This window comes from Rhinopithecus bieti, unplaced genomic scaffold (assembly GCF_001698545.2).
Source record: "Rhinopithecus bieti isolate Rb0 unplaced genomic scaffold, ASM169854v2 scaffold_70802, whole genome shotgun sequence".
In the NCBI taxonomy this organism is placed as follows: Eukaryota; Metazoa; Chordata; class Mammalia; order Primates; family Cercopithecidae; genus Rhinopithecus; species Rhinopithecus bieti.
In genome coordinates this window covers 1,085,043-1,111,777 of record NW_016827192.1, presented here as the reverse complement: position 1 = coordinate 1,111,777, position 26,735 = coordinate 1,085,043, and the positions used below count along the sequence as shown (strand labels likewise).

Below are 26,735 nucleotides of genomic sequence, written 5' to 3'. Positions count from 1 at the left end.
CAGAGGAGGGGTTAAACAGAAGTGCAGTTGTAACAGGTCTCAGGCAATCCTACGGGGAGCTGTGGAGCTGGAACAACCCTCTGATTTGTCCAAAATTGGAGCAAGGAAGCTTGGCATTTTTGCCCCTTTGTAGGCATTTAGACGTGGGATTCCTGTGGGCATAGAGGCTCCCAAGAAGCTCAAGAGGGACTTGGCTGTGAGATGACAGAAATTAACACTACTAGTAGGTGCAGTAGTAAGTTTCTTAGTCCCGAAGGGAAGGTAATAGATGGCATGCCACAGAATCTGCTACAGTTCGCCATTTGCACTGCTTGCTTGTATACTAAGCTTACCCCTTCTAAGAAGACCTCCTCCTGCATTCTGATAAGTTTCCTTACCTAGAAAGTCTTACATGAGGAAGGTTAGTGGGACTAATCCTGCCTCTGTGACTGCTCTAGAGAGTGCCACTGATACTCCTCATTTGTACTACCTCAATGTATTAACCATTCTAGATTCTCCTCTTTCTTGGCTAGCACCTCTGCTTGCCTAGGTAGCTGACCTGGTGGTATGACCCAGATTCTTATATAAGAGGTGTCTGAGCCCCTGGTCTCCTGGCTACCCAACCATTTTCTAGACTTGACTTCTACATTTGTCCATTTACTCAAAATTAGGCCTAGTCCACAATGGACCATAAGGCAAAACTGAAGATGGACACCTTGCATTAAGAACGAGAACCAAAAGGATAGAAGGATTTGGGTCCCTGGTAGTCACATTTCGAACTTTCAATCTCTGATTTTTTTTTTTTTTAAGTGAGAGAAAATATACCCTTAGGTATTTGACTATTATCAGGTCCCTATTAACAGCTAAATAAAATTCCCAACTAAAATAATAGTGTAGGATGAAAATCCCCCTAGCCCTCAAACTCCATATACCATACATCCAGTAAATATTTGAGCTCACCTTGTGCCAGACATTGCTTTCCCTAGATTCTCCATTTCTGCTTAAGACACCATCATTCCCCATTCTCACCATCTGCTTAAGAACCCATGCGAGGTTTAGTGAGCAAGAGTGTAATGTGAGAACAGTTGACGTGCTTGTAAATTTTTGTCCAGCTGTCTTCAGCTGCATGGGTTCAGGCATGAAGTAAGTGAAGAGATGTCTGAGCCCCTGATCTACTGAGAGCTACTGAGACCAAAAATCTTAGCATTCCCCTTAAATGCCTTCTCATCCTCATCTGCATATCCAGTTAGTTGTCAAAAGTTGTCTTTCTGCCTCAATAATACCTCTCGGCCTGGCGTGGTGACTCACGCCTGTAATCCCAGCACTTTGGAAGGCCGAGGCCATTGCGTCACCGGAGGTTAGGAGTTTAAGACCAGCCTGGCCAACATGGTGGGACCCTGTCTTCACAAAAAAAGACAAAAATTAGCTGAGCGTGGTAGTGGGCATCTGTAATCCCAGCTACTCAGAGGCTGAGGCAGGAGAATTGCTTGAACCTGGGAGGCAGAGGTTGCAGTGAGCTGAGATGGCACCATTGCACTCCAGCCTGGGCGACAGAGTGAGACTCCGTCTCAATAAATAAATAAATAAATTGAAAAATAATAGTAATACCTCTCATTGCTGTCTTCTCCCCTCCATCACTGTTTGCATTGTCCTAGATTAGGTGTTCTCCCCACCTCTGCCAATCTTGGCTCTTCCAAAAGCTTTGTCTTTTCATGCTCATCCCCAGTGTTCCTACAAACTGCTATAAAAAATAGTCATCGTCAAAACAGTAATAATAATTCTTCTCAGAAGCCCTCAATGGCTTCCCATTATACACCATATGAAATCCAAATGCATTAGTGTTGCATTCAAGGCTTTAATCCAGCCACGCCACATATTTTTTTCATTTTAACTTATATTGGATTGGTTACTAATGATTTTCTGAAATATTTATTCCATTTTCCTGATGCTCTGTGCCTCAGCCCCCAACACACATGGCTTGTTTCTTTCTCATCATTTCCCTTTTAGTTCTTTCTTAAACTTATCACAATTTGTAAATGTATACACGATTTTCTTATTTACATCTTGAATTTTTTTTTTTTTTTTTTGGAACACAGTTTTGCTCTTGCTGCCCAGGCTGGAGTGCAATGGCATAATCTCAGCTCACTGCAACCTCTGTCTCACGAGTTCAAGTGATTCTTCTGTCTCAGCCTCCCGAGTAGCTGGGATTACAGGCATGCACCACCTAGTTTTGTATTTTTAGTAGAGATGGTGTTTCTTTATGTTGGTCAGGCGGGTCGCAAACTCCCGACCTCAGGTGATCCACCTGCCTCGGCCTCCCAAAGTGCTGGGATTACAGGCGTGAGCCACCGCACCCGGTCTACATCTTGAATTTTTAAAATGTTTTCCATTAAACATCTAATTGCCAGAATGCAAACTCCCTGAGTGCAGGAACATTGTCTTAGTCATGTCACAATTTCCAGCACCCAAATGAGTGTCAGTGTAGGGATTCAATGAATATTTGCTAATTGAATTAATGAATGTGATGGCACTGTAAAGACTATCTCAGCTTTGCAGAGTGGTTTTAACATTCAAGCTGGAAACAACATGGTTCTACTCAAGCTCCTGTGTTTCCTACACAGGCTTCTGTGTCTCCCCTTAGCTCCAGGGGAGAGAGTCATCCTCATGGAAGGAGACAAAAGAAACTGCACCCCGGTAGCAGGGAGGCAGGCTGTCTACAGGGAAGGGTCCCTGTCCTCTGTGCCATGAGACCTGCCTGAGAAACAGCGCACTCCAATGGCAGGGAGGTAAGCTGTCTACAGGGAAGGGTCCCTGTTCTCTATGTTGGGGGACCTTGTCTCTAGGCAGTCTCTTTGAGTCAAATGAATAAATGTCCTTCCTATTTTACACTTACCTTATGTGTGGTCATGAGGGTTCAAAGCCTGATTTCTCTTGGGCTTCGTCTAACTGCTGAAAACTTAGTTTGCTCTTGTAATATAAGTAAACACACTTGGGGCAGGGGGCTACATTTTATTCTTCCCTTAGGCAAAGCATAAAAACAAACAAAACAATCACCATGCCTAAAGTCTCGAAAAAACTCATAGTTACCAGAAGGAAAATACGTCTGCAGAGATTTTATTTATTGAATAGTGGGCAAAGACGTATTTTATGCTACAAAGACCTTCCATGGGGAAAACATATCTTAGCAGCTCAGCAGTGGGCTGCGTAAAGTGTTACAGGCATGGAGAGGCGACGGATTTACATATCAGGCTCATGGATGCATCCTTTATTAATCCAAAGAATCAATGCTAGCCAGGCAGGCTTTGTATTAGAAACTGGGCATGCCGTATTTCTTGGAGACTTAGAAAATTTCTATTGCCTTTTGATGTTTTGTGACATCATTTTTTTCAAGCCACAAATTGGGGTGTGTGTACGTGTGTGTGTGTGTGTCTAGGGAAATAAGCATTACAGTTCAAATGAGTATTTAATAATATTTATAATTTGTAATTTGATACATATAAATGGCACCCTAGAAATGTCAAATGGACAACAAAAAAGATACTTTGTTTTTAATTTTAAAATATAAAATGTCCTTCCTTTACTATGCTGTCTATATCAGGCCCTTACCTGCTAATTCTCCCCTTTCCCCCGCTTCCCCGATTTTTTGGCAGACCAAGAATCTTGCCTTCTCAGACTGTCAGAAAAGTAATCTATTTTTAAATTTCCAGAATGTCAGGTCTCCTGTCATTAAACATGACAGAGGGATTTAGGGAAAGATAAAGCATTGTTTGAAAAGAAAGTCAGTTTTAGTGTGACCTGAATGTATACAAGTCCAATGTTTAGACAGCATAGGAGGTTAAAGCTGGATTTTGAATATATTTTCAGAGTGTGCTTTGGCATGCAGCGTTTTTGAGAGAGGTGTTATGTAAGTTATCAAAAAGCATACATTTGGGGTAGGACTTTTATTTTATCCAGAAGCTAAAAATCATCGAATGTTGTGTTTTAATATGTAGATAACCCTTATTCTGATTTCGGTTTGAAAGCTTGATCAGGAAAGGTCTTTACTGTGGTGTTTAGGATGTCATGTTCTTTAGAAAGAGAGCTCTCTGTTTTTCTTTTCTCCAGAGGAACTGCAGTTTAGGACAGGCATAAAGCTGGGAACATAACCAAGGGCAGAAAAAAAATTCACCCCTATGTTCTATTTGTCAAACTGACCTGCAGGTCACAACCTGAAAGTTTATGGATCGGTGAGGCCTTGTCTCCGCATAAGCATGTTTTCTGGACTTTGGCTGAAGCTAAATTCCTGACTTCTGAAAGAGGGGTGGGTGTGGACTTCCAGCAGGAATAGCCAGTGGGAAGGAAGTAATATTCATTAAGAGTGTCTCATGCAAGCAGTGCGGGGCTAAGCATGCTCAGTATAAATTCTCCTGGAGCCTGTCAAGCTATGTTTGAACTCGTTCCAGAATAGTGGATTTACTTTTTTTTCCCCACCAGGAAGAATACTCGAGTAGACTGCATTTTGCCTTTTCTTTTTTCCCTTCCTTCCTTCCTTCCTTCCTCTCTCTCTCTCTCTCTCTCTCTCTTTCTTTCTTTCTTTCTCTCTCTCTCTCTCTTTCTTTCTTTCTTTCTTTCTTTTCTTTTCTTTTCTTTTCTTTTTTCTTTTCTTTTCTTTCTTTCTTTCTCTTTTTCTTTCCTTTCTTTCTTTCCTTTCTTTTTCTTTCTTTTCTTCCTTTCCTTTTCTCTCTTTCCTTCTTTCTTATTCTTCTTTCTTCCCTTCCTTCCTTCTTTCTTTATATTTTTTTCCTCCAGAAGAATGGAAACAATATTCTTTTCTCATCAGTTCAGTAATACAGTGCCCTTCAGTGTCCATATGAGCATTTCAGTGGAGAAGAAAAGAAACTTTGCTACCTGGGAACTGAAGACTACTTAGGTCAGTAAATGCTAATAAAGTTCTTAAAGACTTACGGAGCTAGGAGTTAACTTTTCTTAACTGTTAAGGTAATCTACAGCTAATGTAATTGCCTTTTCAACTGGTGGGTGTACACTGATTTTTTTTTTCCACACAAAAACGATGTTTTTCATGTGTTGGAGTGATTTCCCAAACACAGGGAAAATATGTCTTTTGGTTAATTTGCATTTGAAAGAACCTCTTTTTGTATGAAAAGTTCTTTCTCTCTACCACAAATTATGTGTTTTTTAAACAAATATTGTGGTGAGCTGATGTAGCCGTAATGGTCTGAACGTGGATATGTTCTGTGTTATATTAATTCTTGGCTTGGGTAGGTTTGGTGAAAGTTATTGCTTTTGTTGCTGCCAGAGATGAAAGAGAGTTTGTTTTGTTGTGGATGTTGTTTTGGAACTTTTGGTGAGCTTTGAGGCTGCCTTGGGAGCCCCTTATAGAGAGGAAAGCCATCTCTTTCCATGTTTAATGTGCATTTTTCAAAATATTCAACTTTAACTCTAAGACAGGAGTACAGCTTTTTAAGAATCTGTGTAGCAATAGAGTTTTCTTAAAAATATAGTCTTGGAGGGAAATGGTTTATAGAAAGGTTTGTAATGAAGAATTTAAATCAAGACCGCCATGGTGAATATAAGCAAAAGAATGCAAAAAAATACTGCATGCTATGTATGCACTGATTCAGTTTAGGTTAATAATTTTTCTTTTTAATTTTAAAAAAGTATACCAGACCTTAAAGGGTTGTCTTATAATATCAACTGATAACACAGAGGACTCATCAGAGAGATGTTAGGATCTCAGAAAATATCAAGTAAGCAAAGGCGGCCCCTTTTAAAACATCTGAAGACTGAGGTTATGAAACCACATGGCTTCATATAGGAGCAGTGCATCCTAGGCTAAAGCAGTTTAATTTTATTCAAGAATTTTAAGAGTAAAAGGGGATTTATTTCTTTTCAAAAAAGAACAGCCAGGCGAGGATTATTGATCAGTCAGGGATTAAATATTTGCTGGAATACAAAGCATCACATATTATCAATGTGTAAATCAGACTCGCCAGCTATTCAGGGGATGTAAATGAAACGACCATAGTTTCAGCCAGAATCAAATGCAGCAGCACCCCTGCCCTGCTTTCTTCATCTTTATATCCCAGAAAGGGATGATGGAGGTGGGGCAGGGTGTGAAATGGGACTTAGCCGATGAGCTGACCTTGCTCTTTTAACTTCTGTCCATCTGTTCTTACCGGGCAGCTGAAGCAGTGAGCAGAGTGGGGTGGGACCTCAGGGGGGACCAGGAAGCAGAGGCCAGACTCAGCCAAGGCTGTGATCTGTTCCCCACCCTGAGAGTTAGATATCAGGAGGAGCTAAGTGGATGCATCTAAATCCACTTCCTTCTGCTCCCAGAGCTTTGATTTAGTACCAAATGCTGCTCTTCTGCACCTGCCTCTGTTTTTCATAAGTAAAAGCTTCTCCCCATGTGTAGACGGTGGTTTATTCGATACAGATCAATCCCTAAGGAGATAGCTGAAGTAATTTAGTCTTGTTTCGTTTTTTCTTTCTTCTCTGACATGTGGCATTGATGAGGTTTAATTGAAACAACAAACCTTTTCTGGGATGCGAGAGCACAGTTTTCCATGGGAGTGTGTGTGTGAACGTGTGTGTGCGCGTGTGTGCATGCGCAAGTCACTTGCAGTCTGGGCTCTGGGACGCTGCCTCTTGGAAGGCTTTGCAAGGCTGAGGGCATTTGTCTGGAGCCAGGGATCTTTTCATCACCTTGTCTCTGCGTTGGCAAAGAGGAGGTGCACGTTCTGAGGCATGCTGTAATTCTTTACCCTGAGTCCTCGTTCCTAATACTGCACTCTCCCCACAACACCCCAGCTGTTTCCCCTTCATGACCTGTGTCTTGAAGCATAGCACCAAAACCTTTTGAGGCACAAAAGAAAACCAAAGGGCACGCAACGAAGCAGAGAATGAACAAAGACAGGCCTCTTCATGTTCACATCTGGATAAAATTTAGATTGAGACAAGGGAAAATGAGTGGGAGAAAAAAATCTGACACCACATTAAAAAAATGCATATAATTGACTTTCTAGAGTTTTTCTCGTCTCAAGCTTTCTGAATGTTTTTGTCTCCTACCCACACTCTACCCATAGTATTCCGGAGAAGGCAGGTATCACATCCATGTTTTGTCGTGAAGTGCGGTGATTTGCCCAAAGCAGTACCTAGGCAGGAGCAAGCACACAGATACCTGGAGCTCCAGTCCAAGCCTCTACTTACACAAGAACAGAAATAATCTGGGTTCCATTTTTGCATCTTGAACTCAGTTTCCCCATTCATTTTAAGGTTTTGGACAAAGATGTTCTGTGCGGTAAGTTCTCAAACTAAATCCATTACAGTAATAATTTGAGAAGTATTTGAAGCTTTTCAGGAGACTTTGACATATTTCCTTTGATCTTATCTTCAACACTACCTATTAAAATAGATTGGGCCAGGGTTGCCATTTTCTGTTGACAAACGATGAAACTGAAAGATTGAATGACTTGCTGCCTAAGGTCAGGATAGAGGCTACGTGGGAATTCAGATTGCCCAACTCGGGATTTGAAATTCTAGACCATCCTGAACCCCTGGGTTACTGAGGTAGAGAGGATATAAAAGAGGAGTTCCATGATTCATGAAGGTGCAAAGTGTGGCAGCGCCAGGGGCTTTGGATATTGTCCCACTATGAAGGAGAAAACTCTGACTGGAGAAGGTATGTTACTGCACCCACTGTCACACTAAGGAGTGGACTTGAATTTAAATCCTATCCGTAGAATCCCAAAGTGTGTGTTCCGTGGTATTTTGCTAAATTTCTCTGCGTCTCTTTTTCATCATGTGTAGAATGGGGATACCAAGGGGTTGCTATGAGGATTATATGAGACGATGCATGTAAATTACTTAACACGGTGCCTCACACAGCAGACTAAACCCTAAAATGTTTTGATTGGCATATGCTCTTATTTGTTGCTTGTGTTGTGTCACCCAAAGTAAGCATGAACTACTCTTACTGTGAATCCCAGTCAGCTCTTAGCTCAACCCACAGATCCTCAGGGCACTTGTGTTGGTAAATTAACACCACAAGATGAGTAGTGCTTAAGGCATATTTATTGAAAATACAAAAATGTGCTAAATGGCACAGAGAGTTAACTGAGGCAGAATGCTTATTCTTCTTGCTCTTAGTCCACGGAGAGACCAGAGGGAGGCTATCCAGGCAGATGTGTCCAAGATAAGCGCACATTTGTTGAGTCAAATCTAGTTATCTTCGGTGACTTTCCAATGCGGCTAAGCAGGCTTCTTGGAAGTGAGGAATCTCTCTGAAGGGAAAGAAGTCAATTACAGGCTCGTAGGTTCAGTGGGAGTCAAAAAAGAAGTAAAGGCACATGTGCAGACAGGCTTTAGGACTGTCAAGATTTCGGGTTTTGTTGGGGGCCTTCTGACCAATGCTGACTGGGCTCTTGAGGTGCACTAAGTGTCTGGGCCCCGACGTGCCTGGCTTACACCATAGCATTACGTTAGAGAAATCCCTTTAGAGAGATAAATCTCAAGGACCTGCTTCTGACCAAATCAGTGATCCTTAACGGACTGCTCTCTGTAGAGAACCGGGAACTGTAAGTGCACAGTCACAGGGCTGCAAGACCAGACGGAAGGAGGGGCCACTCCCTCAGAGCACATGCAGTCTAAATGAATAAATGGTACACAGAAGTGCATGGAGCACTCACATGCAGACCAGTAAAACAAGTCTGTTGGTGCAGAAGTGTGAGGCAGACTTCAAGGACAGCAGCTGATGGTTAAATATTCTAAGTGTCTATTCTTAATTTTTTTTTTTGAGAAGATGTCTTGCTCTGTCACCCAGGCTGGAATGCAGTAGTGTGATCTTGGCTCACTGCGACCTCTGCCTCCTGGGTTTGAGTGAGTCTCCTGCCTCAGCCTCCCAAGCAGCTGGGACCACAGGCATGCGCCACCATATCTGGCTAATTTTTGTAATTTTGGTAGAGGCAGGGTTTCGCCATGTTGGCCAGGCTGGTCTCAAACTCCTGACCTCAGGTGATCCGTTTGCCTCAGCCTCCAAAAGTGCTGGGATTACAGGTGTGAGTCACCTCGCTTGGCCTAAAATTCTTAAATTCTTTACCACTCAGTTCAGAGTTCCCTTTCAGATGCCTCTTCATGGCCTTTACCCACTTGTCCCTACTGGGAATGAAAAGCTACTCTGGGGATACGGCAGGGAGATGGCAATGGGTTTTGGTTTATTGGTCTATTACACACTGGGTGCTAGGTTTCATGCTTTATCAGTACTGTATTTAAAGTTCACAATACCCCTGAGAAGTTTAAAGAGAAGGAAACCTATCCCCATAGGGGAAGAATATATGGCCCCCAGGCAAAGAGGAGTCACATGATTCACCAGCTGAGCATAGGATGTCATGTGTCACACAAGGCCTTCAAGAAACATGCTAGGCAGAAAGGACTGCTGTTGTCCTATAGACTACGTACCTTTCATGGGCGATGCCTATGTCTTGCCTCATTTTGGGTCTATTAACATGTGTTGTCCAGAGTCGAGCAAGTCACGTCCCACGAAGTTAGTGCTTGGTGAAGTCTATGCACTGCCCGCCTTTAGGGAATCGTTCCTCTTCAACAGCAAGCTCAAACCACATTTCTTTTTTGTTTGTTTTTTCACGAATAGGTCCTTAAAAGTTTCGCAGTTTCAGAAGTAAAGAGCTTAGTAATCATTAGGTAGTATTGTATGGTGAAAAAAACATGGGATTTGCAGTGATATGACTGAGTTTTGGGTCCTGACCCTGGAAAATTTGTTAACTTTGGGCAAATGATTTCACTTCACTGTGCCTCAGTTTCCACATCTGAAATTGTCAATGGGAATTTTCTCAGGTGAGATGCTCAGATCTGCTATTCTACCTATAGTCAACAATACTGTATTGTACACAAAAAATTTGTTAAGAGGGTAGACCTCATGTTAAGTGACTCCGTCTCAAAAAAAAAAATTAAGTAAAAAAATTAAACGATTTTTAATTTTAAAAAACTTGGCTTGCTGTATGAGAGCTGTTACTTTTAATCTCCAAGCTATCTCAGTGTTTTCTAGTAGGTTCTATTACTTTCACTTTTTCTGTTCTGAAAAGGCTTTCCTGTTCAGGCACAGTGCCTCATGCCTGTACTCCCAGAACCTTGGGAGGCAAAGGCAAGCGGATCACTTGAGGTCAGGAGTTCGAGACCAGCTTGGCCAACATGGCAAAATCCTTCTCTACTAAAAATACAAAAATTAGCCAGGTGTGATGGTGTGCGCCTGTAATCCCAGCTACTTGGGCGGCTGAGGCAGGAGAAGCGGGAGGCAGAGTTTATAGTGAGCTGAGATTGCACCACTGCACTCCAGCCTGGATGACAGACTGAGACTCCATCTAAAACAAAACAAAACAAAACAAAACAAAACAAAACAAAAGGCTTTCTCCTTCATTTACTGAGATTGAGGGTAGCACGAGTAACTGGGCTAGGCAAACTGCTTTGTATCAGAGTACTGAAAACTCTTGAATTGTTCAACTTAAATTTACATTTCCTGAATTAATGAAAGATAGAAGACTTGGAAAAAACAGAGACATTAGACAGAAACTGTAGCCAGAGCAGAATCTGGTTGACCTTAAGAATTTCCTGTATGCAAGGAGAAATGAACAAGTCAGGCTGCCAAACAAATGGTTGTCACTCATATACGGCCCCCATTTTCCCAGAGAAGATACAAACCATGGAAAGATGTTACAACGGTTACTTTAAAAAAAAAACAGAAAATAACAAGTGGTGACAAGGATGTGGAGAAGTCAGAACCTTTATGCACTGTTGGTGGGAATATAAAATGGTGCAGCTGCTATAGAGAACAGTATGATGGCTCCTCAAAAATTAACAAATAAAATTACCATTTAACCCAGCACTTCCACTCCTGGGTATATCCCCAAGGAATTGAAAATGGGGTCTTGAAGGGATAGTTGCACACCCATATTCATAACAGCATTGTTCACAATAGCCACGAGGTGGAGACAACCCAAGTGCCCATCAAAGGAGGTATGGATAAACAAAATGTGGTATATCCATTCAATGGAAAATTATTCAGTGTTAAAAAGGAAGGAATCCTGACACGTGCTACCACATGGATGAAACTTGAGCTCATTACGGTAAGTTAAATAAGACAGGCCTAAAAAGACAAATATCGTTTGATTCCACTTATAGGAGGTTCCTAGAATAGTAAAATTATAGCAACAGGAAGTAGAATGGTGGGCTCCAGGGGCTGTGAAAAGGGATAAATGGAGAATTATGATTAGCAGGTACAGTGTTGTGGGTGAGGAAGGTGAACACGTTCTGGAGATGGATAATGGTGATGGTAACACAACAATATGAATGTACCTACTGTCACTGAGCATACACTTAAAAATGGTTAAGCTGGCAAACTTTATGCTATCTACATTTACCACAATTAAACATTTTAGGATTGAGATTATTTAAATGTTTATTTTCTAGATAATTTATAATGGCTTCTCACTGTAAGTATTTGTTTTATTACCAAAATTCAGGTGTGTTTGAGAAAGAAATCAGGCTCAAACTGAGGAGGAAAAGATAAGAAAAATGCAGTTTTTAGAAAAAAAACAAGAGCAAGAGAAGACAGGAAAAAACAGGTTCTTGGTATACAGCAATGGAAATTTCAGGATTTCTAGATAGGAAGTGCTCAGGGCAGGATTGTATTTCATCCCTGCATTTGCATAGCAGGCACGCTGCTTTAACTTAGGTGGCTTTTTGGAGTGGCATTTGGCAGCTGATCGAGACTGTAGGGCACCGAAAGTCCTGCTGAACACCTGTTTTTGCTAGACATTGCTTTTGCCATCAGAGAAAAATTTTACGAGGGCCTGCCTTTGTGAAGGCTCTGTGTGGGAGAAGTTGTAGAACTCCAGAGACATGACGAAGCCACTTATAATCAGGCAGAGGAATGGAAGGGAAAGCAACTAGCATTTATTGAGTGCCTATTTTGTACTAGGTGTTTATGTGTATTATTCATTTAATCCGCATGATTGCCTCTAAGGTAGACCTCCTATTGCCACTTTATAAATGCAACTTGCCCATTTTTGCTACCTAGTGGTGAAGCCAGGACTGGAACCCAGGTCTGTCAGAGCCTAAAGCCTAGGTGTTTCCAACACATCACCCTAAATGACTTCAGGAATTACACTTCTTCAGTTAACTATCCAGCCAATCCCTCTCTGGCTTTTGCTGTCAGCAGCCATGGCTGAGGAGGTCTTCATCCAGATACATGTCTCACACACTCAGCTTAGTGTTCTCCAGGGGTTTCCTGGGGGCTCCAGCTTTAACATCCACGATCTGAACATAATTTTTCATTTTCACCAACACTGGCCCAGCAACACGGAGCCTTCCTGAGGAAAAATCCCAGGTATCTGCAGAGTGTCTTTTTCTGCAGTGCCGTCTCGGGTTCAGGTGTTAGAATAAATGAAGCCCAGAGCACGGGCCCCTACCCGGAAGGCTGTGCTCAGACTCCTTTGTTTGGTTTATGTATAGCCATCAATGCATCATTCCTTCTGCTTCAGCTGTTTGAGAATCCCATCTTCTCTATTGATTTCCCACAGAACGTTTACTGCTCTCCAAGGTGTGACCTGTACCTCTAGCTAATTTATTTCTGTCATGGCTGCAGGATTTAGGAATGAAGGGGAGGTGGGGAGAGGGGACTGGAAGGAGGGAGGAGAGAGAGCGACGACGTGTCCAAGATGTGGGAAATAAATTCAGCACTGAGCCCCCCGACCGGCATGCCTGCAGCTCTGGAGGGCAGTTCCGTGCACATAGCAAGGGGACTTTGTTTGAAAATCTGCTCAGTAAGATGGAAGCTGCAGCCACGGGGTTTCAGAAGGCCAGGAATTAGAGCAGGGCCCCATGGGGACGGAAAAGCAAGGAAAGAATGTGTTTGAAAATAACATCTTGACTGTTCAGGAGCCAGTCACCATATTGAGCAGTATGTGGTGGGTTTTTTCTCTTTTAATGAAATGATGGAAGCCCTTCTAGGGGCAAGAAGGAGACTGGTGAAGTCATAGTCTCTTCTTCATTATGGGATTTTCAACAACCGGACATTCATGGGTCAGTCTCTGCGACTGCATTTGCAATGAGTGACATGTGAGATATTAAATCGAACCACCTGAACATAAACCTCCCTACCCTCTGTGCCTAGAACATACCAAGTTAGCCCTTTCATGGTCTGGTTTTACTTGAATGTTCACTTAATTTTGTCCTGTGAAAATGACTAAGAAAATCTGGCAATAAACTCACATGAGGAAGGACGTAGATTTATTATTTTCACCTAAATAGTGACTTGCATTTGTTTAGTGGGTAGATAAATCATATTTGAATGACATTTTAAAGCTTTCAAGTTTTTAAGATATACATTATTTTATTTCATTTCCTTAACAGTGCCGAGAAGTAGGTGTATTATTTTCTGTACACAGTTGAAGAAATGCAGGCTCATTAGCCTGCTTGCTGACTAGGTAAGGTCACATGACTAATAAATGACAAACGCAAGATTCAAGTCTAGGGCACCTGATTCCGGATTCAGGTTACGTTGCCAGACACCATGGTAGTGCAAGGGCCGTAATGTTTCACCAAGGTCACCCAGTGCTGAGCAGCAGAAGCTAGAGTGTGGGAGACGCGATAGGTCAAAATTTGCCTAACTACTTAGACAATAATGAAATGAATCAGAGCTCAACCAAACGCACAGACGCCTAAATTTCCACATATCTGATTTATGTCCAAGGTCAGTCCATCTGAGGTCTGATAAGCTTTTAGAAAGAAGGGCAAAACATTCACTAGTGACCATTTTCTCCCTCCTTCCCACACACTGGCCCTCCACTCCACCCCAGCAAACACTCAGATATTATTCTACTTTTTAGAGAGATTTATTAAAATAAATCATTGCTCCTCATGTATTACCATCAATTATAATTTACCCCGTGCTGAGTGTTAGAATAGCAATTAGTTGTGAGGCTGGCTAATGAAATTTATGCCTATAAATCCCAGATACTGTAAGATCCTCTCGCATTTCCAAAGCATGTATACGGAGCTTCCAAGATGTTAGTAAAAGGACAAAATGATAGTGATGGTGAGCTGGTGGGCCTTCCACAACTGGGTCCTCTTCTATCTGGACCCCTCTAACTGGGGAAGAGCAGACCATTTCTTCTTAACTGATGGCCAAGCTGCCACCTCAGAGCCCTACAGCCCAATAAAGAGGCCCCAGATTTGAGTCATTCTATTTTTATTTTATTTTATTTTATTTTATTTTATTTTATTTTATTTTATTTATGTATGTATGTCACCCAGGCAGGAGTTCAGTGGTGTGATCTTGGCTCACCGCAACCTCTGCCTCCCGGATTCTAACGATTCTCATGCCTCAGCCTCCTGAGTAGCAGGGATTACAGGTGTGCGCCACCACATCCAGCTACATTTTTGAATTTTTAGTAGAGATGGGGCTCTTACCATGTTGCCCAGACTGGTCTCAAACTCCTGACCTCAAGTGATCTGCTCGCCTCGGCCTCCCACAGTGTCAGGATTACAGGTGTGAACCATCACACCCAGCCTCATTCTACGTTTAGAAAAATAACATGACAGTGTCATAGAAAGGCTTCTTTCCTGAGTAAGTGCTTGTAATTAAAGAAGAAGGGGTAACCTTATAGACAAAATAAAATGCCCAGTGTTTAGGAATAAAATGTAACTGTGCATATCCCTGGGTTAACTGAAGCTATTTTGATTGGAAAAAATCTGAACTTTGGAAAAACCTTAAACTCCTCCTTTACAGGTGGCAGGCTACATTCCTACTGTCTCAGAGGTAACTTTTAACTCAAGATTTACGATGTTGCGATGGGATGCGTGTGAGCTACAAAATTAGAAACGCTCAAGACGAAGTCATATTCTCTTCCCCATCAACAGTGTGAGATGCTGTGTTTCGCTGTTTCTCCTGCCTGGAGCAATTTTTATTTCTCAGCTCTTTTCCTTTTTGCAAACTGATTTAGGATAATTGTTTTTCCCTTGAAGTTGGCCTGAGGTGGCGTGGTGTTGCAGAGAGAATTCAAAACTTACAGGCTTAAGAAACTTTCATTTGAGTCCTGGATTCATGACTTATTAGCTGTGTGGCTACAGGATTTAACTGTCCTTGTCAACTTCTGCATCAAGAAAATGGGTATAACAATACGTATCCTAATGGTATTGTTACGAGGACCTCAGGAGATAATGGATGTGAAAGTGTTACATAAACTCTAAAGCACTGTGCCTATGGGGAGAACTTATGCTGTATCATTTGAGTTTTTGAAATGCATGTGCAATTATTGTCATCTCAATTATCTATGCTGTCATAATGGTCAACCTTCTGGATTATCTCTATTTAACACTGGAATTTATGTCAAGCTATGACTTGGACCAACCGACCCACCACTAAACATCAAACAAACCTCATCCCTGCTGCATTCTGTCTCTCTCCTTCTGAAATATTCTGCAGCTTTACTCTGAGAGTTTTCTCAACCCTCATATCCACTCCTGTCCCTCTTTGGAGGTTTGTCTGGGAACGTATTTAATTCAAGTCCCTCATCTGCAGGACTCCATCTCACTGCTCCTGAAATTTCCTCAATTACTGGAGCAAAGTAGAGTGAGTGGGGCTGGGCAATGTGCAGTGAGTGCCTCAGAGTTTCAGAGTTTCAGATCTCTTCACTCTGAAAATGGAACACGTTTTGAGCTTGGACCCTGGGCAGTGGATGGAAAGGGAAGGGGTCCAGTCCTAGTCTTGCCATTTACCAGCTGTGACACTGACTGGCTACTTCAGCTCTCTACAACAAAGTCTTGTCATCTCCAAAAAAAAAGATCATATATAATAGTACTCATTTCCTTGGGTTGTTGTTGTTAGAAAAACTCTGTAGAACATAACAGATTTTACAAAGAGAGTCCTCATGTTGACTTCGCGCAATATTAAAACAGCTTTCCATTTTTTTGAACAATGACTGGCATCTGAGTGAAGACTCTTAAGAGTATGTTAATTGATGGCAGGGAGTTCAGTGAGTACTGAAAAGCAAAAGTTACCACACATAAGTTACATATGGATAAGAAAGAGTTGACTAAATGGTGGTATATACATACAATGGAATATTATTCAGCCATGAAAAGGAATAAAGTACTGATACATGCTACGGCATGAATGAACCTCGACAACATCAGACTAAGTGAAAGGAACCAGATACAAAACACTCCATATTGTGTGATTCCACCTATATGAAATCTCCAGAATAGGTGAGTCAATAGAAACAAAGCAGATTAGTGGTTTCCAGGGGTTATGGAAGAGGAAAATGGGGAGCTTAATGGGTATGGAGTTTTCTTTGGGGATGATAAAAATGTTTTGGAACTAGTTAGAGGTGGTGGTTGCACAATATTGTAAATTTACTAAATCCTACTAAATTATTTCCTTAAAAATAGCTAATTTTATGTGATGTGCATTTCACCTCAATTAAAAAAACACTATCAAAACAAAACACTGGGCCAGGCGCAGTGGCTCCTACTTGTAATCTCAGCACTTTGGAAGGCCAAGATGAGAGGATTGCTTGAGCCCAGGATCTTGAGACCAGCTTGGGCAACATGGGGAGACCCTGTCTCTACAAAAAAATAAAGAAGAAATTAGCTAGGCCTGGAGGTGCACAACTGTAGTCCTAGTTGCTTAGGAGGCTGAGGTGGGAGGACTGCTTGAGCTTAGAAGGTCAAGGCTGCAGGGAGCTATGATTGCCCCAGTGTGCTCCAGCCTGTGACAAAGTGAGACCCTGTCTCAAAAAATACAAAATGAAATAAACATAAATTTACCAAAAAAAAAAAAAAAAAACCAACAAAAAACAAAAACCACTGAAGAAGTTGACTGTATAGGAAGCCTTCCTGGCTCTTTATATCGTCTTGGTCATTTGTGAGTTTGGTGAAGCAAGTCTCCCATATTGCTTTATGTTTTTTTCCTACCTTCCATAGCCCCATCTTAACACCTTGGTATTATATACCTCCAAGAGTACTCAGGTGCTGTTTGAGTCATTCTTTTATTTTCTTTCATTCATTTATCCTCTTGTTCACTCACTGAGTACTAAGGTGAGTGATAATGTGTGATCCAGGACAGAGGACAGGGAACCAGCCCTGCTGTGTAACTTCAGTGGTACCTTACCCTTCTGGTTTTAGAGGGACATTAACTAGATTATTTCTTGGGATTCTTTCAGTTATAAAGTTCTCAACTAAACATTAAATAAGGAACGCATTATTAGGTTTCCTTTAAATATTCTGCCAGCTAATTTCTCAGATTCTTTTACTTTGAATTCATTAATCAAACCTAGCTAGACAGACAGAAAAAATAAATTACACTTTGAATTAGCCTCCTCTTTTTTTTTATTGGACCTCAGTAATGAGGAGAAAATTCATCTCCCTGCCTGTGGTGAAACTTCTTTGACCACAGGAAACCTTTCTTCATGTTTTTCAAGATGAAAAAATATCCAAAGCATGAGACTGATATACTTGTAGTTTGCAAAGCACCAAAAAAGATTTTATCTTTAATTATAATACGTTAAAGAAAATAGACACTGCAATAACTTAATAGTCCATTAAAACACTATATTCAAGGATCATTTAGCATTTCCATGATAAATTACTATTTTTAGAAGCTTATGTAACCAAACAAAGAATGTGTTCTTGGCAATGACCATGAAGACAAGTTATTATCGTGGGAGGGACAAAAGAATCTGAGTGGCTCATGAGAGACAGAGCCAATTGCTGAGGACATTTTATAGAGCGCCCTTTCTCTTTAGTCTCCATTTTCTGCAATCAGGATAATGCAGTTCATTTCAGAGCCATTTTCATTTTTGAAGTGCCCTTTCATCATTAGCTAATAAATACTCATCAATGAATTTCCCTCCCTGTCTTGGAAGTTGGAGGAAAAAGAAAGGTAATTACTTTCTATTTCGTAAGTATCATCCCCCTCTGGGCTTCCCCTCTTGTGCTTCTAATGGAAACATATGAAATAAATTATACTTGTCCATTTGAAAGGACCAAAGACTACCATCCTTTCCATAAAGAACACCTGGAAATTTGCATCAGATATTAGTGACCTTCAGTAACTATCCATCCATAGTAGCAGAAGGAGTGTCTGTCTCTCATTACCAAGCTCTGTACTGTTTAGTGTCTCCTGAGGACAGTTAACGGGAGGAGTGACTTGATGGGTCTTCATCAGGGAGCTGGATATGAAGGAGTTGAGGTGGGAGGAGGTGGTGTCTCAGTATGTGTCTCCAGTAGAGGAGTGCATTTCTAGGATCAAAAAGTTATGGTTTTGGAATTTTCTGTTCTTTTGTATTCTCCTCGTTTCTTCCTCCCCTTAGTTCCATTTAAATTTGGCTACAAATTTTATGGTTTCTGCTGTGGTGAATTTCACTACATATCCTTAAAGCTGATCCCAGACTGTCTTACCTGCAGTTAGATTTTGAGGAAAGCAGTGTGAATCATAGCATAAGCCATGTTTTACTGGGTTTCTGCTGCCATGTCATATCTAGTAGTATTACCGAATAGAAATAAAATGCAGGCCACATATATAATTTAAATTTTTATGGTAACTACATCAAAAAAGTAAAAATAAACAGTAAAATTAATTTTAATAATATATTTTATTTAAGCCATTATATCTAAAGTATGTCATAAAATTCATATAAAAACTGTTAATGATACATTTTACATGTTTTTACTAAGTCTATGCATTTTCAAGTGTATTTTATACTTCCCATACATCTCCATTTGGACTAGCACATTTCAAGTGTTCAATAGTCATATTTTGTATGACTAACGGCTAGTGTCTTGGGCAGTGCAGGTGTATAGTTGTCTATAGACAATTTTTTTTGTTGTTATACTTTAAGTTCTAGGGTACATGTGCACAACGTGCGGGTTTGATACATCGGTATGCATGTGCCATGCTGGTTTGCTGCACCCATCAACTCATCATTTACATTAGGTATTTCTCCTAATGCTATCCCTCCCCCAGCCCCCCCACTTCCTGACAGGCCCTGGTGTGTGATGTTCCCCGCCCTGTGTCCAGGTGATACCGTTGTCAGTTCCCACCGATGAGTGAGAACATGTGGTGTTTGGTTTCCTGTCCTTGTGATAGTTTGCTGAGAATGATGGTTTCCAGCTTCATCCATGTCCCTGCAAAGGACATGAACTCATCCTTTTTTATGGCTGCATAATATTCCATGGTGTATATGTGCCACATTTCCTTAATCCAGTCTATCATTGATGGACATTTGAGTGGGTTCCAAGTCTTTGCTATTGTGAATAGTGCTGCAATAAACATACGTGTGCATGTGTCTTGATAGTAGCATGATTTATAATCCTTTGGGTTCATACCCAGTAATGGGATTGCTGGGTCAAATGGTAATTCTAGTTCTAGATCCTTGGGGAATCGCCACACGGTCTTCCACAATGGTTGAACTAATTTACACTCCCACCAACAGTGTAGAAGCAATCCTATTTCTTCACATCCTCTCCAGCATATGTTGTTTCCTGACTTTTAATGATTGCCATTCTAACTGGTGTGAGATGGTATCTCACTGTGGTTTTGATTTGCATTTCTCTGATGGCTAGTAATGATGAGCATTTTTTCATGTGTCTGTTGGCTGCATAGATGTCTTCTTTTGAGAATTGTCTCTTCATATCCTTTGCTCACTTTTTGATGGGGTTGTTTGTTATTTTTCTTGTAAATTTGTTTGAGTTCTTTGTAGATTCTGGATATTAGCCCTTTGTCAGACAGGTAGATTTCAAAAGTTTTCTCCCATTCTGTAGGTTGCCTGTTGACTCTGATGGTAGTTTGTTTTGCCATACAGAAGCTCTTTAGTTTAATTAGATTCCATTTGTCTTTTTTGGCTTTTGCTGCCATTGGTTTTGGTGTTTCAGTCATGAAGTCCTTGCCCATGCCTATGTCCAGAATGGTATTGCCTAGGTTTTATTCTAGGGGTTTTATGGTTTTAGGTCTAATATTTAAGTCTTTAATCCATCTTGAATTAATTTTTTAAAAGGTGTAAGGAAGGGATCCTGTTTCAGCTTTCTGCATATGGCTAGCCAGTTTTCCCAGCACCATTTATTAAATAGGGAATCCTTTCCCCATTTCTTGTTTCTGTCAGGTTTGTCAAAGATCAGATGGTTGTAGATGTGTGCTGTTATTTCTGAAGACTCTGTTCTGTTCCACTGGTCTATATATCTGTTTTGGTACCAGGACCATGCTGTTTTGGTTACTGTAGCCTTGTAGTATAGTTTCAAGTCAGATAGCGTGATGCCTCCAGCTTTGTTGTTTTTGCTTACTATTGTCTTGGCAATGTGGCTCTTTTTTGGTTCCATATGAACTTTAAACTAGTTTTTTCAATTCTGTGAAGAAAGTCATTGGTAGCTTGATGGGGATGGCATTGAATCTATAAATTACTTTGGGCAGTATGGCCATTTTCACAATATTGATTCTTCCTATCCATGAGCATGGTATGTTCTTCCATTTGTTTGTGTCCTCTCTTATTTCCTTGAGCAGTGGTTTGTTCTCCTTGAAGAGGTCCTTTACATCCCTTGTAAGTTGGATTCTTAGGTATTTTATTCTCTTTGTAGCAATTGGGAATAAGAGTTTACTCATGATTTGGCTTTCTGTTTGGTGAATAGAAAATGTTGTAATGAATATTCTTAAATTAAAAGTATTTCTGAATTATTTATCACAAAGTCACCATCTGATATAAATTACCATTCATTTTCTCTTCAAGTCTTTCTCTTTATCAAGAAAATTGTCCCCTACTTTTTTAGGAATGAGGGAATGTTAGAGGATTCTAATGTTTACCAGCAGGGAAGGGGTTAATATATGTTTTGTCAAACTTACCATTCACTTTGGTGGTTACCAGTTAGTAATAAAATTAACCATAGCATGAGTGAATTTTAACTTTCATTTTGCTCCATGCTTTGCTATATCTTGAGCTCATAGTTACCTAAGAACCAAGAAATGACAAGACTGTTGATCTCAGGTAGTGGTTGGAATTTGACCATGTTGATTTGAATCCGATACTAGTAGTCATTGCACTTTACGTGGCTTCCACACATTCCTAATTTTTGCTGCCATCATCTTTCATGTTAATGTTTTGTGCTTATTTTTACGTGGTTGTGCTCTCATGAAGAAAAAGGATGCCTTTTATACTTGCAGTTTCTCACCTCAGCTCAGCCAAAGGAGGTCTGATGAGCAGGGGCTATGACTAAAACGGCAGTCAAGTGGCATGAATACCTGCAAAATTAGAGGCAGTCAAGTGGCATGAATACCTGCAAAGGTTTGGCATCCTGTTCTTGGACTAAAGACCTAATTCTGCCTGGGAACAATATTGCAAATATCTATCTGGGACTTCAGTTATTGGCAGTTACATACCTCTATAGGAGAATGATAATTACTGTTGATAATTATTTATCTTTGAACACCAACCATAAGCAAAGCACTGTGGTAGGTGCTGTGAGAGTTCCAGAAAGAAATGCCATCCTCCTGCCTCCCAAGAAGCTTAGTTTGATGGTAAAGATAAGCATAAGACATAGAGTCCTAGCTGAGACACTAAAGTGCTAACACAAAGGTATCAGTAGGTACTCAGATGACCCCATGGTACTGTAAGATGCAGTGAACAAATCCTACCAGGGACTGCTACATGCCAGATTTAGCAGGTAGTAAAGACAATGATAATGAAGGCATAGTTTATCTTCCTGAGGATCTCATAACTTACTGTGGGAGGTGGTTAAAAAAAAAAAAAACCAACTGATTACAATGCCACGTGAGATACGATAGAATGGAGACATAGACAAAACTCCAGAAACGCAGAGGAAGGCGACACCCCATCCTCCAGTCCAAGTTCAAAACACATCTTCAGAGGCAAAGACGATGGGGCTAGTTTTAAAAATAGGATTCACTTGCGGAAAAATGGGAGGAAGGCAGTTTGGAGAGAAACAGGAGTAGGAGTGAAGGCAAAGGTGGTTCTGGAGCTGGTGAACCCTGAGGAAAACCATCCCTCTGTAAATTGCATTCTTCCAGGATCATCTGCTACTGTCTTAGGATATTTGATTTAAATTTTCTGGCCATGTTGTTTTTCTTCAGTTTGTGGACGTTCATGAGGAAGAATGGATAATTAAAATCTTGACTATTTTTTTTTAAAGTGCCACATCAATGACAATTTTAGTTTAGTCGTTATTATAGAGAGGGCCAGGTTGTGGTGGCGAGAAAGTTATTAATTGACAGAGGAAAGAAGGCGGAGCTGAGAGCATCTCCCTGGCCTGGGATGCTTAAAATCCTTTTGGAAATAGAATTTTTCAACAGAAATGAAGAAAGAATCGGATTCGTTTTAGCTGTGATGGAGGTGGTATTGCGAGCACACGTGTGTGCATTGTGGGGCTCAGAAGGTTGTACAGGAGATGAGTTTAGGAAGAGACAAAGTGACTCGAGATTCCCTTGAACAAGTAATGGGAACCTCTGACTTCTGACTGTGATATAGTCATGAAAGTTTCTCATGAATGGGCAGACGTGAGAAATTGCTGTAGAAGGAAGAGCGTGGCTGCCTCCAGGCCAGTCCAAGGACGGTGCAGCAGGGTCCTGCTTATGTCCATTCTTTACTGTGTCAGAATGCATCAGACAACTGAGAGTGCTACTGCTTTTATAGCCCAGTTGGAAAGGTGCCTAGTGATGCCTAGTAATTAGAGACAGGAGATTCTGAGGTCTGTCCTCTATCCCTAACACCCTCTCCATTAGTGACATGCTGTCTGATATTCCATCCCTTGGTGAGGAGAAACTGTATTGGGCCTCCACAAATATGCCAAGCCTGGATAACATTTGTGAAATAGTTAATATCTCCAAGGAAGCTGCATTTTAAGGAAAGCACGCATACAAAAATACCCCTACAATTTCTCCCTAAGTTTTTTGCTTTAGATATCTTTTTCCTCCTAATTTAGAAAGAGTTCCTGAAGGCAGTGAGTGCACGAGGAAAAAAGAAGAAAGTGTTGTGTTCAGGAATGTGTGTTTTGAAGACAGCATGTTCTGAACACCGACTGGGGACAAGAAAATGTGGCAAGAAGATTATGGGGGAAGGCTGTGGACTGAGACTTAAAGAGATCCAGTTGCATCCCAGGCTCTTCACTTAGTATCTATTTCAACTGGAGCAAGTCGTTAAACTTGCTTGAGATCAGTTTTGTTATCTGTAAAGTGGGCATAATAGTGCCTTTTAATATGATTTTAACAAAGGTAAAATAATAGATGATACTTTTGAAACTCTCCAGGTTTTGCAGCGCCCCCTTTCAGATAGATAGGAAAGGAGTATGATTATTGCTGCCATTAGGAAGAGAAAAATCTGTCTGAATTCTTTGGAATAACAAATAGTTATGAGAGTGCTGTGTGGACTGGACAACAGTCAGCCAAGGTCTTTGGAACCCGGAATGGAGAATGATTTGACCATTTATTTGTTTTATTTCCCAAATAAAGAATGATTGGAATGCTGAAGAATTATTTTAAAATAATGTAACTTAGTATCTATCAGTAGAAAGAATAATACTAACCTTCCAGACATTGAATTAGGCCAAGCGCAGTGGCAATGTTAATGAGAAGAGTTTTGCTTCTCATTAGAAGCAAAGGTGTTGTAAGGCTGGGTGCAGGGGCTCACGCCTGTGATCCCAGCACTTTGGGAGGCCGAGGTGGGTGGATCACTTGAGGTTAGGTGTTCGAGACCAGCCTGGTCAACAGAGTGAAACCCCGTATCTACCAAAAAATAGAAAAATTAGCTGGGTGTGGTGGCACGTGCCTGTAATCCCAGCTACTTGGGAGGCTGAGACATGAGAATCACTTGAACCTGGGAGGTGGAGGTTGCAGTGAGCTGAGATCTCACCACTGCACTCCAGCCTGGGAAGACAGAGTGAGACTCTGTCTCAAAAAAAAAAAAAAAAAAAGGGATTGTAATAATGGAAAATTGGCTTTTTGAATATATTATGAATTGGATAGATTACTGGCTCTTTTCTAAAGTAGAGAGGGCAGTGAACTTGTGGCTACACAGCATATTGATTATTTGCATAGAAATCATGACTCAATTGCTAGTGAGAGAGAAAGGGGGAGATTAGGCTATTTGACCCTCACACAAGTGGGAGTTGGAAAATGTCAGGAGTTTGTGACAGGAAGCTAGATTCCAGAACCAGAGGAAGGTGAAAAAGGATAAATGCAATAATCAGATCTCCTGTGGTGCCTTAAAACTGAACTGGCAACCAATTTTGTTTTTGTTAGCGTTTTGTGTACTCAGTCGATGACATATTACATACAATACATTGTGGCTTATATTGATGCCACCTCTCTTCTATGCCTAGGCATTCCTGGGTGTTTGTTAAGTGAACCAAACATGTGCTGATGTGCTCAGTTGAGCACTTTTGGAATCTCCAATCTCCATTGAATTACCCTCCATGAAGGTGGAGGGTAAAGGAGTATGGAATATGTAGAGTGATAAAATTCACAAGGAAAAAGGATTGCTTATGAAATCGCATGTAATATTCTTTTATTTTAATAGTGTTAACTGTACTATGAAAACTAAATGATAATTTAAAAAATTGAATGTATTGGCTGGGTGCAGTGGCTCACGCCTGTAATCCCAGCACTTTGGGAGGCTGAGACGGGCAGATCACAAGGTCAGGAGTTCGAGACCAGCCTGACCAACATGGTGAAATCCCATCTCTACTAAAAAAATACAAAGATTAGCTGGGCATGGTGGTACATGCCTGTAATCCCAGCTACTCAGGAGGCTGAGGCAGGAGAATTGCTTAAACCTGGGAGGCGGAGGTTGCATTGAGCCAAGATTGCACCACTGTACTCCAGCCTAGGAGACAGAGCAAGACTCCGTCTCAAAAAAAAAAAAAAAAAAAAAAAATTGAATGTATTATGACTACGTTACATCTCTATGATAAAGAGTACCATTTCTATTTTTTTTAGTATTACCTATTTTTTAATCATACATAGTACTAATTGAGTATCTACAATGTGGAGTCCTGGGTATATGCATAGGAATAATCTTCATTAGCAGATGTCAGAGTGAGGTCAAGCAACATCATAACTTAACAGTAACCAGGGGCTTGGTAATTACTAAAGCATTAGGGGCAAGGGTAGCTTCAAATCAATAGGAAGAATCACCCCAGGAGTTTTTGTTGTGTCTCTTTTCTGGCAGTGGGGTGTCACAGACACCCTCGGACCTTGCAAGGATTCCAAGTTGTAAGTGTTGAGGTTATCTAGAGAATTAGAGATGTGAATGAGTTAGCTGCTCCCTGCCATGTCTCTAGGACTTGGGCACTCTCTTTAGATCTCATTGACACATATGTAACAAGTTGTCCTAAAGATGTGTTTAAGACTTTCTTGATAGAATAAAATCTAAATATGGACAGGAGTTGGTCTATCCTGGTCACAACTGCATCTCCAGTTTCTCACTTTGTATCTGAAACAGACTGGGAATTTCATAAATTAAAAAAACTATATTTGTTGGAAAAAGGTCTTCCCTAAAATAGGAAGATCCTTTGAAGTTTAAATGTACATCACACAACTCTGAGACCACTAGTTGAAATCGGGAAAAGACTCGGAAATGAACACTTTTAGAATCACTGCATTTCTTCCAATAAACAATGCATCCCATGATCGCAGGAGCACTTGTGCATGTGTGTTCCCAAACACATGAGTATCCACATAGACTCATTTCTGTCCACTTTTTGGCCCACTGATCTTTGCTATCTAATTAGAAATAGAAGTTTGGAAAAGTGACATGAATGGAAAGTTGTACTTTGCAGGTTACAGGCCTTAAAAGATAGTGTATCATTAAAGAAAGAAACCCTTTCTCATGAGACTGCCTGCATTTTTCTTTTTTGGCAAGTTTTCCCTCTCTTTTTGCAACTTTCCTTCTTCCTTAGAGGATTCTTTAAGTCCTATCCGTCATCTCGTTTACTGAAATGTACCTCATTTGGGAATGAAACATTTTTGGCATAGCTGGGAGCTTTTAATGGAAATATGAAAGAAGATATCTCTGACATATATAATACCTTCAATATGTTTCCATAGATTGAATGATCTCTGATGCGTTACTCGAGATTCATAGCGACAGATGGGCTGAGAGGAAGCAGGCACACCCCTTAAGTGGGGATTTCTTTAGAAACCAGCACTCCTTCCAAGGTGCTTTGAGCTATTCTTAGCAATTGGGGTTCAGCACATTCACCCCCAACAGAAGTAGATTTCTGCCAAAAGGCTGCCCGTGGGAGCTTTGTTGCCTAGCATTTTGCTCTAAACAAGAGGCAAGCCAGGCAGTGTAGTCTAAGACTTAGAGAAACCTGCATCCCAGACGACTACCTTCCTGTTTTCAGCTGTGTGGCCTTGGTCAAGTTACTTGACTTCTTTGAACCTATGTATCTTCAGTCATGTAAGGGAGTGAGAAATAGTTTGTGTGTACCTTCAAATTCTGAAATAAGTTATGAGCAAATTTTTAGATAATGGTGGAGATGATGAAAGTTTTGGTGTTCTTTGAAACTATCTTTTTAAAACATTTTTTAAAATTTTACTTTTTTTTTTTTTTGAGATGGAGTCTCACTCTGTCGCCCAGGCTGCAGTGGCGCAATCTCGGCTCACTGCAAGCTCCGCCTCCGGGGTTCACGCCATTCTCCTGCCTCAGCCTCCCCCGAGTAGCTGGGACCACAGGCGCCCGCCA

The 26,735-nt window shown here is 40.9% G+C and overlaps 1 long non-coding RNA gene across 1 annotated transcript in view; it reads left to right on the top strand.

Moving 5' to 3' along the window:
* The first annotated feature begins 4,627 nt into the window (after nt 1–4,627).
* LOC108523220 (uncharacterized) overlaps nt 4,628–26,735 on the top strand; it is a 195,412-nt gene continuing 173,304 nt past the window's right edge. The window contains exon 1 of the long non-coding RNA XR_001883760.1: nt 4,628–4,888. This is a non-coding gene — a long non-coding RNA (uncharacterized LOC108523220). The remainder of the gene's footprint in view (nt 4,889–26,735) is intronic.